Source organism: Mus musculus, chromosome X, assembly GCF_000001635.26.
Source record: "Mus musculus strain C57BL/6J chromosome X, GRCm38.p6 C57BL/6J".
Taxonomy (NCBI): Eukaryota; Metazoa; Chordata; class Mammalia; order Rodentia; family Muridae; genus Mus; species Mus musculus.
Genome location: NC_000086.7, coordinates 166266009 through 166282957, shown reverse-complemented (window position 1 = coordinate 166282957; position 16949 = coordinate 166266009). Strand labels below are relative to the sequence as shown.

General features: G+C 41.4%; 1 protein-coding gene across 3 annotated transcripts in view; it reads right to left on the bottom strand.

Annotated features, from left to right (window-relative positions):
• Positions 1 to 16949, bottom strand: part of Gpm6b (glycoprotein m6b) — a 150091-nt gene that overhangs the window by 106076 nt on the left and 27066 nt on the right. The window lies entirely within an intron of this gene.

The window sequence follows — 16949 nt, the reverse complement described above, 5'->3', positions numbered from 1 at the left end:
ACATTAAAATCAGAAATTAAAAAGTAACCTTAAACTGGGCATGTAGCCTTACACCTATAATCAAGACTCAGGAAGCACTGGCAGAGATAGTACCATGAATTCAAGGCCAGCCTGGGCTACATAGTGAATTCTAGGCAAACCTGGCTTATAGAAGGAGACCCCGGCTCAAACGAAACAAAATGAGACAAAAAAAATCCCTTTAAAATGTTGCTTATGAAAAATTAAATAGTCAGAAAATATAAATTAAATCAATTTATCTTAAAAGTGGAAGAGAAATGCCATTTCTGTAGAGCTGGAAGACAATGGGAAAAGCCACCGTTCCTGGAATCTTGGAGTGAGAAAGAGCCCCTTTCTATAAGGGAAAAGGACATAGCAACTCTGTCCTGTAGGGACAAAGACTACAGCAGACCAAACCAACTGTTCAGAAAGCAGTCATTTCACCCCATTCTCGTGAAAGGTACTTTTAACTGAAGAAGGAAAATAAAGTGGAGTTTCCTAGGTAGAAAATGGTTGTACACTGTCAGTTTGATATGGTTTACTCTAACAGAAATTATTAAGAGGTAAGTAAAGCTAGGGTGATATAGAGTTTTAAATATTAAATAAGGACAACTGTGACAAGTCAGCTAATTAAATTGACTTTACTTGTGGGAACAAAAAATAAGAAACACTTAATCCACATGATGAAATCAATGGTTAAGAGATTATTATTTTTTAAATAATGGAACATTAGCCCAAACCTTAAGTGTTCTATTTCCTTTTTTTTTTTTAATTTTAAAACATTACAACAACTTTGTAGAGTCTGTTCTCTCCTTTTTTTTTTTTTAACCTGGGTGTCAAGGACTGAGCTCAAGTTGTTAAGATGTGTGCATAAGAGATATCTTGCCAGTCTCAGAGATGCATTCTTTATTCGTAGGAAAAGGTTAGATTTTCTTAAGGCTCCATACATTTTTGCCTTGTCTCTAAAATTCTACTGGCCTTAAGAGATGTTGAAATTGTGCATTTCACTTTATCTTTTAAAGTTTTATTTGCATTAGTCTTCTTTTTGGTATATTGTGTGTGTGTGTGTGTGTGTGTGTGTGTGTGTGTGTGTGTGTGTGTGTATGCACGTACATTTTCCTATGGGTGCGAGATACTGACTTCAGGATGCCTTCTTCTCCACCTTAGTTTTTTTTAGCAGGGTCTCTCACAGAACTAGAGCTCACAATTTTGGCTTGCCTGGCTAGCCAGTGAGCCTCTAGGTTGGCTTGTTTGTGCACTTCCAGGGCTAATGTTACAGGTATGCACTGCTTAGCTCAACTTTTATATGGTTATTGGAAAGAATTAGTCTTTGAAATTTAATTTTTTTGAGAACATCATACATCAGTACTATATTTACATTATTTCCATCACTCATCCCTACAATTCCTCTCCACTCAAATTAATTATTGCTATAGATATTATATATAAATTATTTGATTATTGTTTCATACCCACACCCCCTGCTGTGTCCATTTACTGTTGCTCATATGGTTTTGTATTTAGTGCTGACCCCTTGGGATTAGATAACCTATTGGAATGGCCTGTCCCTGGAGAAGAATAATTCTCCCTCTATAGCTATATAAAAAGTTGAGATTGTAGTTCTCTCTGAGGCTCTTCACCTACGGGTGAAGCCTTGATTTCCTTGATCCGTGTTGGTCTGTCAACTGGCGTCAGCATTATATGGGTCTTGTTTATGTGACTGTAGTTTTGAGATTTCATAGGTGCAGCTTCCCTGCCATAATGTGGAAGACACTATCTCAGGACAGATGTCCTTGCCCTCTGGCTCTTACAGTCATTTTTTCCCCCTTTTCTGTGATGTTCCCTGAGCCTTGAGTGTAAGGGTTGGGTATAGATATATCCACTGGGGCTGGGTATCTTATGGTCACTTTGTTGCATTTTGACCAGCTGTGGATTTCTATAATAATCTTCATCTACCATAAAAAGGAAGCTAGGGATGAGAGAGCTACACTCATCTGCAGCTATGAGAACAAGGACTATCTGACAGCTAGAAATTATACTGGTTTAGGAAAGTGACAAGAATAGGGTCTCTTCTAGGGCCCATGGCCTCACCAGGCATGGATAATCATAGTCAACAAATCTTAAAGACACCTTGAATGATCCAAAAGATCTTTCCTCCTTTCCACAAATGGATCTGTACATTATTATTATATTGTCTTCTAGTGTCTCTACTGTAGTTAGCTTACAAAGGTATTTAGGAGCAAGTTATAGAATATTAAATTTCTTTTGTTGTGGATTTCTGTTTTGTTCTGAGACATGGTCTCATGTAGTTTAGGCTGCCCTTGAATTTGTTGTGAAGCTGAAGATGACTTTGAACTTCTGGTACTTTGAGCAACTACCTTCCAAGTACCAGGATTACAGGTGTGTGCCACTATGCCTAGCTTTTTACAAAGCTGGGCTTTGGATCCAGGCTTTCATGGATGCTATGAAAACTGCACCCACCAAAGCCCCTTAAATTTATCCTCGCACCTACTAGAAGTGACACTTAACAGAAGACAGCTTTCAAGCAAATCATTTTCAGATAAGCAACTCCAACATGTTGTTGCCGCTGTTGTTTTAAATGATCCAACTACAAAGTGATTATAACAATGCATGGAAAAATCCAGATGCTGTCATATGTATGTCCTGGGGAACAAAAGTGGTTTGTTAACAAGCATATGAACTTCTGTGTATCAGTCTGTATTTGTTGTTTCCGGGAAGGGAAAGCTCTTCCCTGGAAGATTCTGGAGTTTTTCTATCATTGCAGAGAATCTGAGGTCTGCAGATCATAATACTGCAACACTTTGTTACCCAGCTGCAAGTCACAGTCAAGAAAGAGTCCAAGGAATGTCCTAAACTTGTTCCAAAAATGTCCAGCTGGACTCACTCACAAACCACTCCAGTAACAGCTCTGATGGACATTCAGAGTTCAGTTAGTTCACCACATGCAAATTCTGCAAGGCAGAGGCATCCACCTTTAGCAAAGACATCCAAAGGGTCTCTTCAGTATACATATGTCTCTCTGTAGATCTCATGTTGCCCAGATTGGTTTCCTTTTAATGTAATTAGCCATGTTTATTTAGATTGTAGTTAACATACGCTCTCTCACTTTAAATCATTGGAGGATATCTTGTCACAGCAACTGCCAAGTTTCACCACTATAAACTATGTGGGACCAACAGGTTGACCAAAGACAGTGCATTTATGTCAGTACTTCAAATAAGTATGTGATCTTTTCAAAAGAGAGTTTCCAGCATCAGTATTGCTGACACTTGGGGCCACATCATTCTATGGTGGAGGCTATCTTGGCACTGTAGTATATTCCCAGCTTACTTTCCATCACTAATTGCCAATACCACCAGATGGTACCAAATGGTCCTGGGCAACAAACTGTACTCAGCTGAGAACTACTGCTTTAGACTTTGTGGAATTCTAAAAAGAAGTTTTAAGGGCTGAAGATATCTCCACTGGTAGGGCACTTGCCAAGCATGTAGGAGGTTTGGGGTTCAGTCCCCAGTACCTCATAAACCAGGCATGCTTTTAATCCAGTGAAGCACTTGGAAGGGAGACACAGGAGGATCAAAAGCTCAAAGTCATCTTTGGCTACATAGTGAGTTCAAAGGCAGCCTGGGACACATGAGACCCTCTTTAATTTTTTTTTAAAAGAAGAATCAATGATAATAAAATAATATTTGCCTTCATGCTTTCTTAGGATAGTGCTACTTAAAGTGTAGTTAAAAGGCCGGTAGTGTGGCTTAGTGCCTTGATTAGCAAGCATGATGCCCTGGTTTCCATTTACAGCCCCACAAAAGAAACAAAGATTGACATAAAAAGAAGTGGCTTTAAAAAATATAATAAAAAGCTGGGAGATGATGGCACACACCTTTAATCCCAGCACTCTGGAGGCAGAAGCAGGTGGGTCCCTGAATTCAAAGGCTAGCTAGGCCTATAGAGTGAGTTTCATAACAGCTAGGACTACACAGAGAGACCCTGTCTCAAAACAACAACAACAACAACAAAAATTTGATAAGATGATAAATTTTCCAAGATGCCAATTTAAAGTCATCAAGATGGCTTAGAGCAGTAGTTGTCATTTTCAACCTTTGTAATATTGAGACTCTTAAATACAGTTCCTCATGTTGTGGTGACCTCCCCAACCATAAAATTATTTTTATTGCTACATAATAACTTATTTTGCTACTGTTATGAATTATGATATAAATATCCGTGTTTTCTGATGGTTTTAGGTGACCCCTGTGAAAGGGTCATTCAACCTCTGCAAAGGATTAAGACCCACAAGTTGAGAAACACTAGCTTAGAAGTTAAAGTTGCTATCTCCAAACCCGAGGACCTGAGTTTGATCCATAGGACCCACAGGATAGAAGGAGAAATCTAATTCACAGAAGTTGTCCTCTGGCCTCCACAGGTGCCTGAAGATAGATGAGGTCCCCCAAATAAAATCTTAAATAAAGTTTAAAAAAATTTTAACATGCCAGCTTAGCCTTGCTGAATGAATGCACTGTGATCAACAACATATAGAGAACACACACACACACACACACACACACACACACACACACACACACGTATAGAATGAGAAAGCCAGTCAACAGTGGGACAGAGGATAGTCTGGGGATCACTACTGCTCTGGAGCCATGACTTGAAGCAGATCACTTTTGATCTTCAGTTTCTTACCACTTGAGAGGGTTGCCATGAAGACACAGCATAGCAACTACATCCAAGGAGACCTGGCACCCAGGAAGCAATTGATTTTCTTTCTTCATTAGTCATCTCCAGCTACAGGCTTTAAATGTCATTAATTTTGTTCCTTTGGCAAAGAAAGCTATTCTTTCTTGTGCACAATTTGGAGAAATTACAAATGGAACTTTACCATATTATAAAGTAGCAATAACAAGATGAGTCTCTTTTATCTCATCTAGAAAAATAACAGTAAATTGCATGAAGCTACATGGAAAGATAAGAGCAAACAACCTGTATACTCACTTATGCTATAAGGTGTCCAACATAGATTGGCCCCAGTAGAAGGCTCGGAAAGGCAAGAGGGTTTCTGTACAAGCTGGTGAGCTGACTGTGATACTCAGAACCCATAGATCAGTGCAAGGTGAGAACTGACTTCAAAACATTGTCTTCTGACCTCCAAACCTTTGCTGTGGCTAAGCTAGGGATGAAGCTAAGTTGGTAGAGTGCTTGCCTAGTGTACACGGAATCCTGGAGTTCATTCCTAGCACACCATAAACTGAATGTGGTAGAACCAAATGAATATGGTAAAGCTCACTTATAATCCCAGCACTTACGAAGTAGAAGCAAGACGTTCTGGAGTTTCAAGGTCACCTGCATCTATATATTGAGTTTCAAGCTTACCCGGGATAACCTTATCAAGACCTCCTCTAAATTAATTAATTAAAAAATAAGACTGCAATGTAGTATTGAGGTAAGTGCTGTCAGTACTCTGAATACACAGGAAGTAGCAATAAAACTACAAAAGGCTCACATATTAATGAGGGTGAGGGGACCTCGAAATGCTCATTATATAATGTTCAAATCAAGGGAAACATGTTCATCTCCTCAAACTTGTATTCTTTGTGATAAAAAAAAAACGCTAAAGTCTTCTAGGCATTTCATTTTTTTTTTCTCCCTTTCTCCTTTCCCTCCCTCCCCGTCCCTCCCCATCCCTTCCTCCCTTTCCTCTGTGTAGTCCTGGCTATCCTGGAACTCACGTTGAACAACAGGCTGGCCTTGAACTCAGAGATATCTCTGTCTCTGCCTTTCATGTGATTAAAGGAGATGCCACCAAGCCTGGCTTAATTTCTTAATCTCAGATACAGTATTTTTAAAAAGACTCTTTTTTTCTGAAGGGTATTTTAGCTGATAATCAGATCCAACTGTAGCCTGAAGCCCCAAACAGAGCTTTCTAGAAGCTCTGTTCCCTCTATGACAATTCCAATACATAATATTACATTCCACTCCTCAGTTTCCATAGGCCCAAAAATTCACCCAGTCATGAAATGAGCTGAATACTAGAGGCAGTTGAAGAGAAAGTTCGAGGCAGACCCCTGCATGACCTGCTCCGAGCCTCATTATCTAACTCTCCGTTAAAGAGGCTGTTTTGAGGACTAGATGAGATAACAGTTTGAAATTACCTGAGCCAGGCTTAGAAACACAGGCATTGAATGTAAATGGGGATGTGGTTCTTAACTCTAACCTGTCTCTTTGGAGGCAATGTCCTAGACGGCCTCAGCATAAAATGCTCACTGAGATAGCTGGGAAAACACAGACAGAATAGAAGAGAACAAACACGCCAGGCACTGAGGGAGAGGAGAGACACAGGAAAGCATGAGGAGCGCGGGCTGCTTCTACAGAGCCACAGAAAATTTCATTTCATCCTGGAGTTCTCATTAACTTTTGATGTGTGTGTGTGTGTGTGTGTGTGTGTGTGTGTGTGTGTGTGTGCATGTGCATATGTGTATCCATCTGGAATGTCCCACTTTGTCTAAAAATCAGATTCATTCTCCGGAGTCTGAAATACAGTTCTTGGTGAACCTTTTCATTTTTTTCCTTATATCTGTCAGGAGTGAGGACCATTTGTTCAGACAGATAGACAAGGAGGTCACGAGGCATCCTCCAGAGACTTGGGCTTGCTTATTGTGGGGATTCTGGGAAGTCCCTTCTGAACCAGATTTGGGGATCCTGACTTGAAGCCCTTTGGTGGCTTCCACTTATTATTTCTTCCTGCTCAACTAGATACTGATTTAGACAGCCCTCACCCAAACACTATCTAGAGTTCAGAACATACACTGCACAGTAGACCAGCCATTTTGCTTAGAACCAGGAAACTTTCCCAGACAGGAAAGGGATTAGCAAGCCTAAATCTATCTGCCTGTTTATTATTATTTATTACAAATTCATTAGATGACCTCTGACTTTAACGGCTTTTTGATACATGTTTTATTATTATTATTATTGAATTTAGGACCTCTGCTCGCTCACCCCCTGTTCACTCCAGTCCAAAGATTTATTAGTTATTATACATAAGTACACTGTAGCTGTTTTCAGACACACCAGAAGAGGGCGTCAGATCTCATCACAGGTGGTTGTGAGCCACCATGTGATTGCTGGGATTTGAACTCAGGACCATTGGAAGAGTAGTCAGTGCTCTTACCCGATGAGCCATCTCGCCAGCCCAGATACATGAAAATTTTAAAGAGTTGTCACATAGAAGTCAAAGGTGACAATGCCAATGGCAGCTCGCACTACAAGTCTGTGCTGCTCACACAGAGACTCATTTGTCTCCTTTGTTAGTTTGAGTTCAGAATTGTGACCTGCTCACCAGAGCAGAAAGGTGGCTGACCATGTCACATAGGTGTGTGTGGTTTTTCCTGTGCCACTCAGGACCGTCATTGCTGTGGTCATGTATTAATATAGATTGTCAACTTGACAGGGTATAGAATTAAGGAGGAGAGACATGATTTAGATTACGTTAACTGAGGGAAGGAGCTACCTAGCTGGAGGGCTGGGTTGAATAAAAGGAGTGAGCTGAGGAGCACCCTTCACTGCTCTCTCCTTCCTGACTATGGATGCCATGGGAGCAGCTGCGCCCACTTACATTCTTCTGCCATGCCTTCCCTGTCACGGTGGACTTCCTCTCTGCCAGTAGGCTAAAATAAACCCTTCCTTCCTTATGTCACGTAAAGAACTTGCTTTGTTCTTGTAGCAGCAATCAGCAACAACATGTTAATACAAACAGGATCTTTAACAGAGCCCCTCAATGAGGAAATACAAATAGAGATCCTGTTGAACTGTTGCTGTTTTCTGATAATGGATACCTTCAAAGGTAAGTGGGAGATACTGCGGCCCCCAAAAGATTAATTTTTACTTTCACTTAATTTCTTCCTAAGGGTGACTGCATGAATATAGATTGACTTTTTTTTTTCACTGTCTCAGATCTCTGAGCTAGACACAACAGATTTCCCTTTCCCATACCATTAATGCAAGTGGTTTGCTCATACAATGACCTCATATCAATGTTCCCCTTACTGCTCAGGGAGGGGGATTGCTCTATTTTTGACAGTCACTTAACACAGAGGAGTTTAGAGATGGGAGAGGTAGTAGAGGTCCCGGGTCTCAGATGCTTAGTCTACACTCCTTATATTCTGTCACAGTAGCTGGGATTGCAGGGGCTTCAGAAAAGACCAAGAACAAATTACTGAGAATCTCAGGCTCCTCCTGGCTGAACTTGTCAAGACCCATGACCTACACACAGAGCTCCTGCTGAGCCACGACTGTGAGACCCAGCCATCCATCTCTCCTCATTCTAGTGGCCATGACAACTCCTGTGAACCATTGCTGCCTGGACGCACAGGAAGTCCACAGGACTCAGGCCAGACAACACAGTGAATATATAGCTTCATTAAGATAAAAGGAGGTTTGTGTGATGTATACTTAGAGGGACATGTCCTTGTGTGTCCGTGAGCATTTGTGTATAGGTACATATCACAACCACAGGTCAACCCTAGGCACCTCTTCTCAAATATCATCCCCCTTATCTTCTGAGACAGGGTCTGTCAGTGGTCTGGAATTTGCTGAGTTGGCTAAGCTAGATGGCCAACAAGCCCAGGGCTCTGCCTGTCTCAGTCTTCCCAGATCTGGGGTTACAGGCATGAATAGCTGTGCCTGGCTTATTTTTACAGGAGTTCTGAAACTCCAACTCAGGCCCTCATGCTTTCAAGGCAAGTGGTTTACCAATGGATCCATCTCCCCAGCCCCCTTCCCCAACTGGGACCTTTCTAGGCTTAGTCTACCAGGTGCTTGTGGAGCCATTTAAGGACTCTATGACTGAATACTAAGTCCCATAAATGACCAAGCTAGATATCAGGATCATTAGAGTATTGGGCAGACTTATTTCATGCTTTGTCATATCATACCAGTCAGTCTGTCCCAGGGGATCCTCTCCGGGCCCCACCACTGTCCACTGTTACTCTGTCAGGTGAGTTCTCTAATATAGAAACCTCCACCCGATTTTGTTGTTATTGTTATTGTTTTTGTTTTTGTTTTGTTTTTGTTTTTGTTTTGCATTGCGATCTCAGGGCATCCCTGGGTATACATAGTTCAGAACTTAGATTAGCACCAAGCCAACCTCACGATAACCAGGCCATCTAACCATTGACCAGCCAAGGCAAATACTACGTTTCGAATACTGAACATGTTCTGTGCACCAAGCCAACTGCTTTTCCTTGAGTCAGTCTCTCATTTAGTCTTGACTGCATCCTATCAAGTAAGTATAATCCCCAATTCGCAGACAAGGAAACTGAAGTTCAGAGAGAATAAAGAAAGGCCCTAAGCACATAGTTAGTGGAATGGACACATCAGCAACCTGCCCCTAAGCTCCTGCTCATTATGGTTTTGCTGTGCAGGCTCTTGGACCTTCTCCAATATGAGGTCAGCCTCCAGAAAGAGACCCCGACATAGTCAGGGTGGTTCAAGGTCATCTTTATGGTCAAGGCTATTCAACACCAATGTGTCATTGCGCATGAGAAGGGACTCTTTTCATTAACCAATCACAAACCTGTGAGGTTTCAGAGCTGACTTTCTCATTGGGGCCTCAGTATTAAATGTAAGCAAGTAATGACATTTTAACCAGGATGGGCTGGGGTGAGTATCTGTGACTGGCACCACAGGTAATAGAGCCAGAGGAAGATGAGTGGAACCCATATAGTCCTTTTTTTAAACGCTGAGTGGGTGGTCATACACGGGGTGGGGTTGGGGGTTTAGGGGACAGTCAGTGAGCTGGAACTTTCTGAAACCCAGGGACTAGGTGAGGCATTGTGAACTTTCAACCTACTCATACCATCGAGAAAAATCAGATTACTTGTGTGGCCTGGTAGTGTAGCAGAGCAGCAGCCTAACATGCAGGAGGCCCTGGGATCAGCCCTCAGCACTACAGGTAAAACAAGTCAAATTCTTTGCTACACAAAGCCGTGCCATGCCCTTCGCTAGATCTGCCTGTGCGCAGATGTGATTCTATTAAGAATTCATTCTCATTGCCTACCGTTTATTTAGCCCCAGTGGCAACATGCCAGGAGACAATTTCCATTCCCTTATAAAATGAAGGACTCTGCACTGCTAGGAAGAATAGTGACAGAAGAATTACATACAGTCGAGCCGTCTGTAACCTTGGAAGTGAGGACTTCCAAGAAGAGCCAGCTAGCCTTGCTTTTGCCATGGTCCTCAGGTAACTCTGGCTTTATTTTATTTGAGGTAGGGTCACATGTGGCCCAGGCTGGACTCAAACTTCATATGTAGATGAGGATGACTTTGGATTTCTGACTCTCCTGCCTCAACTTACCGAGTGTTGAGACCATAGGCATTGCACCACCATGCCAGGTTTATGCCTGGGACATCCTGGACACTCTACTAAAGCCAGTACTTTGGATTATTCCTTCTAATAGATTGACATTAAAATAAGGGTGTAACCATGCAGCCTGACCTCCCAGTTTGCCCAACTTATACCACGTTGTCCTTTGACTGAGATAATATTTTCAAACTCCTATTTGGGGCTGAAGAGACGGCTCAGTGGTTATGAGCACTTCCTGCTCTTGCAGATGACCTGGATTTGATTTCTAGCACGTCTTAGAAGGCTTGGGTCACAATCTTCTGTAACTCTAGTTCCAGGGGACCTGAAACTCTCTTCGGGCTTCTACAGTCCTTAGGTGTACATGCATGCAGGTAAAACACTCAGTCATCCACATAAAATAAAAGTAAAATTAAAACCCTTTTGGCCTCAGACTTGAGAGGACTTGGCTTGGACCATCTATACCCTTTATTGAGGAAATAATGGGATCACATTTAAGAAAATAAATAAGAAGAAAAACCACAACCATAATTGCCTTCAGAAGCCCTGCCTTCATATTTCATAGTAAACACAAGCCCAGAATTTCAAAACCAGGTAAAGGCTGTGTTGATCTAACAGCCACTGGTCTCTTAGAGCAGTTTCATCTCCGTGTTAATTCACCCTCTTCCTTCCCAGACTGCATTTCATCTCTCCCCTGATAAAGAACATCCTCAAAGTGTCAGAATCATCAGAGTGATCCAGCATAAATCCATGGCTGCTTGCTTCTTTGAGAATCTGCACAGCTGCTGTGAGAGAATTGTTTTTCTTCTCCCCCTTGGCTGCTTTTGTCTTTTGTTCAACTGCCTCCTCCCACTTCCCCTCCCCTAACCACTTACAAAGTTGGGGGCCAGGGCATGCTGGATACAAAGCTGAGCTTGTTACAAATTTGAGTAAATCTGGGCTAATAGCCAAATTTAATTCTAAAGACCCTTTCTAGAGGCTTAGCTTCAACTGGAATCTAGTTATAGGTCCGGCTGTTTCAAGGACACCATGTCCCTATTGCTAAGGGGGAAGGGAGTCAAATTAGCTTTGATTGGCTACTGGGTTTTGAAAATTTGATCCATATTTTTAAAATCAACAGTTTCTCAGAGCTAGGCTTATAAAGAGACTCCGGTGAATTATCAACTTCTAACTAGAGAAAAATTTACACTCAGTGGATATATATATGGATTATGTGATATATATATGTATATATATATATATATATATATATATATATATATATATGTATGTATGTATATATCCTATCTTTCAAACTATAACCAAACTAGACAGAGTCAATCTAGCCTTTTTATTGTATTGTTTTTTTTGTCACTAATGGGACTTGAATCTAGAACCCTATGTGTGGAAGTCAAGAGTTCTACTATCAAGTGGTCTTTTTTTTTAAGATTTTATTTTGTAAGAAATACCCAACTATTGAACTTCATATTTTGGGAAGCAATTTATCAGGAATATCTAGCATTAAAAAATCCAGAGTGTCTCTTCGAAAAGGAATTTTGCCCAAATTTATGTGCCTTTTCTCCCAGTGATGAGAATATTCCCACATCAACTCCAAAGACCAATTTTAATAAGCTTTTAAAACATCACACAGGAAGCTAGAGAGATGGCTCAGTGTTTAAGATCACTTGCTGCTCTTCCAGAAACCACAGTTCACTTTCCAGCATCCTGGGTGGATCAGAAATTGCTGTGACTCTAGCTCTAGGGGATCTGATATTTTATACTGGCCTCTGACAGACACACACACACACACACACACACACACACACACAGAAAGAGAGAGAGAGAGAGAGAGAGAGAGAGAGAGAGAGAGAGAGAATAAATTCACACAGATGAACACACATACATAAATATCAATTTAAAAAAGTTTGAATACTTCAGATATGACTCCTATACTAAGTTATATCATAAGGGGATTTGAGAGGAAGGGTTTAAGATAATCTTAATATGTAGCCTAGGCTGACATGGAACTCCTTATTAAGCCCAGGTTGGTCTTGAACTCAAGGGATCCTCCTTGGCTCCTGAGAGCTAGGATTACAGACATGAGTTCCCACAGTCAAGTTCTGTGGTACTTATGGGGTGATGGTCAGGGAGTACTCTTTTGTGTTCTGAAGTTATGGCCACAAAGGCAAGATGACCAAGTCGAGAATGTGCCTGGCACAACGTTTTACAGCGAATTTCATGCTGTATAAGGAGAAGGAATATTCTGTAAAATGATGACTAAAACTATAGTCAATAAATAAAACTAACAGCCAGCAAAACCCAGTGAGTCTCTCGTCTCTCTGCCCTCATTCCCCTGCCCCTGTAACTGGGGTTAGAGGCATGCACAGAAGACCCAGTCTACATAGATGATGAAATCTGAACTCCGTTCTAACAAGTGCTCTTAACCAATGCTACGATGCCCCACAAACTTCCTTATACCAGCCTTACCACAAACAGGAGTGATGCATTGCTGTATATATTCTGTCACCAGGTGACAGGAATTTCTCATCTCCATCACTTTCTTTGTTGTTTGTTTTAAGATGGGGTAACCCAATGTGGCCTCCAATTCTCTCTCTGTACCTCAGGATGATCTTGAATGACAAATCTTCCTGTTTTCCAAGTGTTGAGATTCCAAACATGCCATTATACCCTACACCAGATCCATTATAATCTTGTCAAACCACTGAAGTATATGCAGACTCGCACTGATGAAAGCATCACCATGTGGCACGCAGCTCACCATTCACACCCCAGGGAGCTTTTTCTGGAGAAGCTAAGGAACTTGATAGCAGTAGGTAAAGTCACAATTTTAATCTAGGTTGGACTGGCTCAATTCATTTTGTTTGCTTGCTTTTGAGGCAGACTCTCATGTAGCTCCGGATAGCCTTGAATCTCTGAACTCCTGATTCTCTTGTCTCCATCTTCCAAGTGATGGCATTACAAGTCTGTACCTCCATGCCTGGCTTACTCGCCATGTATCCTTAGTCAGATTCCAGTTTAGGTTTGTGAAACTTAAAAATGTGCAGTAACTGAGTATGGTTTAATCCTGCCTTTAATCCCAGCATTTGGGAGAGAGAGGCAGACAGATCTCTGTGAGTTCAAGGCCATCTTGGACTAAATAGTAAATTCTAGAAAAGTTAAAGCTACAATGAGACTATCTCGAAATAATTACTACTACTACTACTACTACTACTACTATAAAATGGGCTATAAATAGTGTATGTACTCCTTTTAAAAGCCAGCAAAACCAAAGTGCTTCTAGGAATATGCTAAAAATTTAACATACTTCTTCCCCTGAGCTCTGTGTCAAGTCTGGCTTCCAAGCCTGTTCCCTCTACACAAAATTCTAACAGCTTGGTGAGCTGTTTGCCAGCCACTGCCAACAGTAGAACTCTAGAACCTTTGAGCAATTATATTGAGAGTAAACATGAGATCAAAAAAGCAAATTATGAAAAGGACACACAGAAAGTCTGAAACATAGGTTATTTGGAACCATTTTAAATGTGGACATAATATTTTCCATATGATTTTTATATTGTAACATGGCACACAAATGATGTCTGTTATTAAAGCTATTTATGACAATAGAGCCCAAATTGAATCTATAGACCTCTTCTTCATTTTGCTGTGAATCCCAAATGCTCTAAAAAACATAGTCTTTAATAAAACAAACACTAGTTCAAAACTATAGATGTGCTCTTAAGTAAACTATCAGGATTAGAAGTGCCAGTAATGAGATATACTGATATGACATATTCCCTGATAGTATATGTGTGACATTTATACCCCAAATCTACTCTTCAAATCATGAGAAAACACTGGACAAATCCAACTTGAGGGACTTGCTCCAAAATACTTGATCTGTACCCTTTAAAACAGTGGGGATCAAGGGCTAGGGATGTAGCACATTTGGTAGCATGCTTGCCTACCATGTGTGAGACCCTGAGTTCTGTCCTCAGCATGGCATAAAACTGAGCAGAGTATTTGCACACCTGTAACCCCAGCACTGAAGAAGGTAGAGGAAAGAGGATCAGAAGTTCAAGGTGAGCTTTGGTTATCTACTGAGTCTGAGGCCAGCATGACTATGCCAGATCCTGTCCATTTTTTTCTTTCTTGCACTTTGTTTTGTTGTTTTATTGTTGTTGTTGTTGTATTTGAGTTGAAGTTGAAAGCCATAGAAAGAGTAAGGAACTATGATGGGGAGGGAGGCTAAGGGACTACGACAAGTAAATGTCATGTGGGTTACTGCACAGCGTTCTGCTACACAAAGGCTGGGGCCTAGCAAACAAAGAAGTGGATGTTCACAGTCAGCTATTGGATGGATCACAGGGCCCCCAATGGAGGAACTAGAGAAAGCACCCAAGGAACTAAAGGGAACTGCAACCCTATAGGTGAAACAAAAATATGAACTAACCAGTACCCCGGAGCTCTTGTCTCTAGCTGCATATGTATCAAAAGATGGCCTAGTCGGCCATCACTGGAAAGAGAGGCCCATTGGACTTGCAAACTTTATATGCCCCAGTACAGGGGAACGCCAGGGCCAAAAAGGGGGAGTGGGTGGGTAGAGGAGTGGGGGGAGGGTATGGGGGACTTTTGGGATAGCATTGGGAAATGTAAATGAGGAAAATACCTAATAAAATAAAAGAAAGGCCCTTGGAAGAAAAGCTAGTGAGGTTTGAACAAACAGCTTAGCTTAGTTAACAGCACTGTTCTGGTGCCAGTTTGCTGGTTTTAATCACTGAGCTATGATTATGCAAACGAATGTTAGGGGAAGCTTGGTGAAGGGTTGGCAGCAAGTTTGTGTTGTTTTTATGGCATTTCTCTATCTAAAAGGATTATTATTACTTTGTTGTTATTCCTTCTCCTCCTCCCCCTCCCCTCCCCCTCCTCCTCCTCTTCCTCTTCCTCCTCCTCTCCTTCTTCTTGGCTTGTTTGTTTGTTTTTTTTCCGTTTGAGACCAGGGTCTCATGTAGCCCACACTTGCCTTAAACTCCTGACCCTCCTGCTCCCCTCTCGCAAGTATTGGGATTATAGACATTCACCATCACTCCTGACTTTTTCTGCACACAATTATTTTTGGAGGAAACAGAAATTTTTACATGAGTCAAGTCTGGTTAAGCATACACAAAAAATATGTATCTTAGAAATGGCTGTTCCAGAAATATACAAAATAAAATTGTTGGTTCTAGCAACCGGAAGGGTTAGCATCAGATTTACTATGCATATTGCTGGTATATAAATATTTGTTAAGTAATAGATACATGAATTGGGACGGAGTTGGAGTTGCTAAGATGACCAAAATAAAGGTCGCTCATGGGAGCTCATAAAATTGCAAAGCTTCTGCAAGGCAAAAGACACCGTCAGATTGGGAAAGGATCTTTATCTATCCCAAATCGGACAGGGGACTAATATCCAATATATATAAAGAACTCAAGAAGGTAGACTCCAGAAAATCAAATAACCCCATTAAAAATGGGGCTCAGAACTGAACAAAGAATTCTCACCTGAGGAATACCGAATGGTAGAGAAGCACCTGAAAAAATGTTCAACATCCTTAATCATCAGGGAAATGCAAATCAAAACAACCCTGAGATTCCACCTCACACCAGTCAGAAGGGCTAAGATCAAAAATTCAGGTGACAGCAGATGCTGGCGAGGATGTGGAGAAAGAGGAACACTCCTCCATTGTTGGTGGGATTTCAAGCTTGTACAACCACTCTGGAAATCAGTCTGGCGGTTCCTCAGAAAATTGGACATAGTACTACCGGAAGATCCAGCAATACCTCTTCTGGGCATATATCCAGAAGATGCCCCAACCGGTAAGAAGGACACATGCTCCACTATGTTCATAGCAGCCTTATTTATAATAGCCAGAAGCTGGAAAGAACCCAGATGCCCCTCAACAGAGGAATGGATACAGAAAATGTGGTACATTTACACAATGGAGTACTACTCAGCTATTAAAAAGAATGAATTTATGAAATTCCTAGCCAAATGTATGGACCTGGAGGGCATCATCCTGAGTGAGGTAACCCAATCACAAAGGAACTCTCACAATATGTACTCACTGATAAGTGGATATTAGCCCAGAAACTTAGGATACCCAAGATATAAGATACAATTTGCTAAACACATTAAACTCAAGAGAACAAAGACCAAAGTGTGGACATTTTGCCCCTTCTTAGAATAGGAAACAAAACACCCATGGAAGGAGTTACAGAGACAACATTTGGAAGTGTGACGAAATGATGGACCATCTAGTGATTGCCATATCCGGAGATCCATCCCATGATCAGCTTCCAAACGCTGACACCATTGCATACACTAGCAAGATTTTGCTGAAAGGACCCAGATATATCTGTCTCTTGCGAGACTATGCCAGGGCCTAGCAAACACAGAAGTGGATGCTCACAGTCAGCTATTGAATGGACCACAGGGCCCCCAATGGAGAAACTAGAGAAAGCACCCAAGGAACTAAAGGGAACTGCAACCCTATAGGTGGAACAACAATATGAACTAACCAGTACCCCGGAGCTCTTGTCTCTAG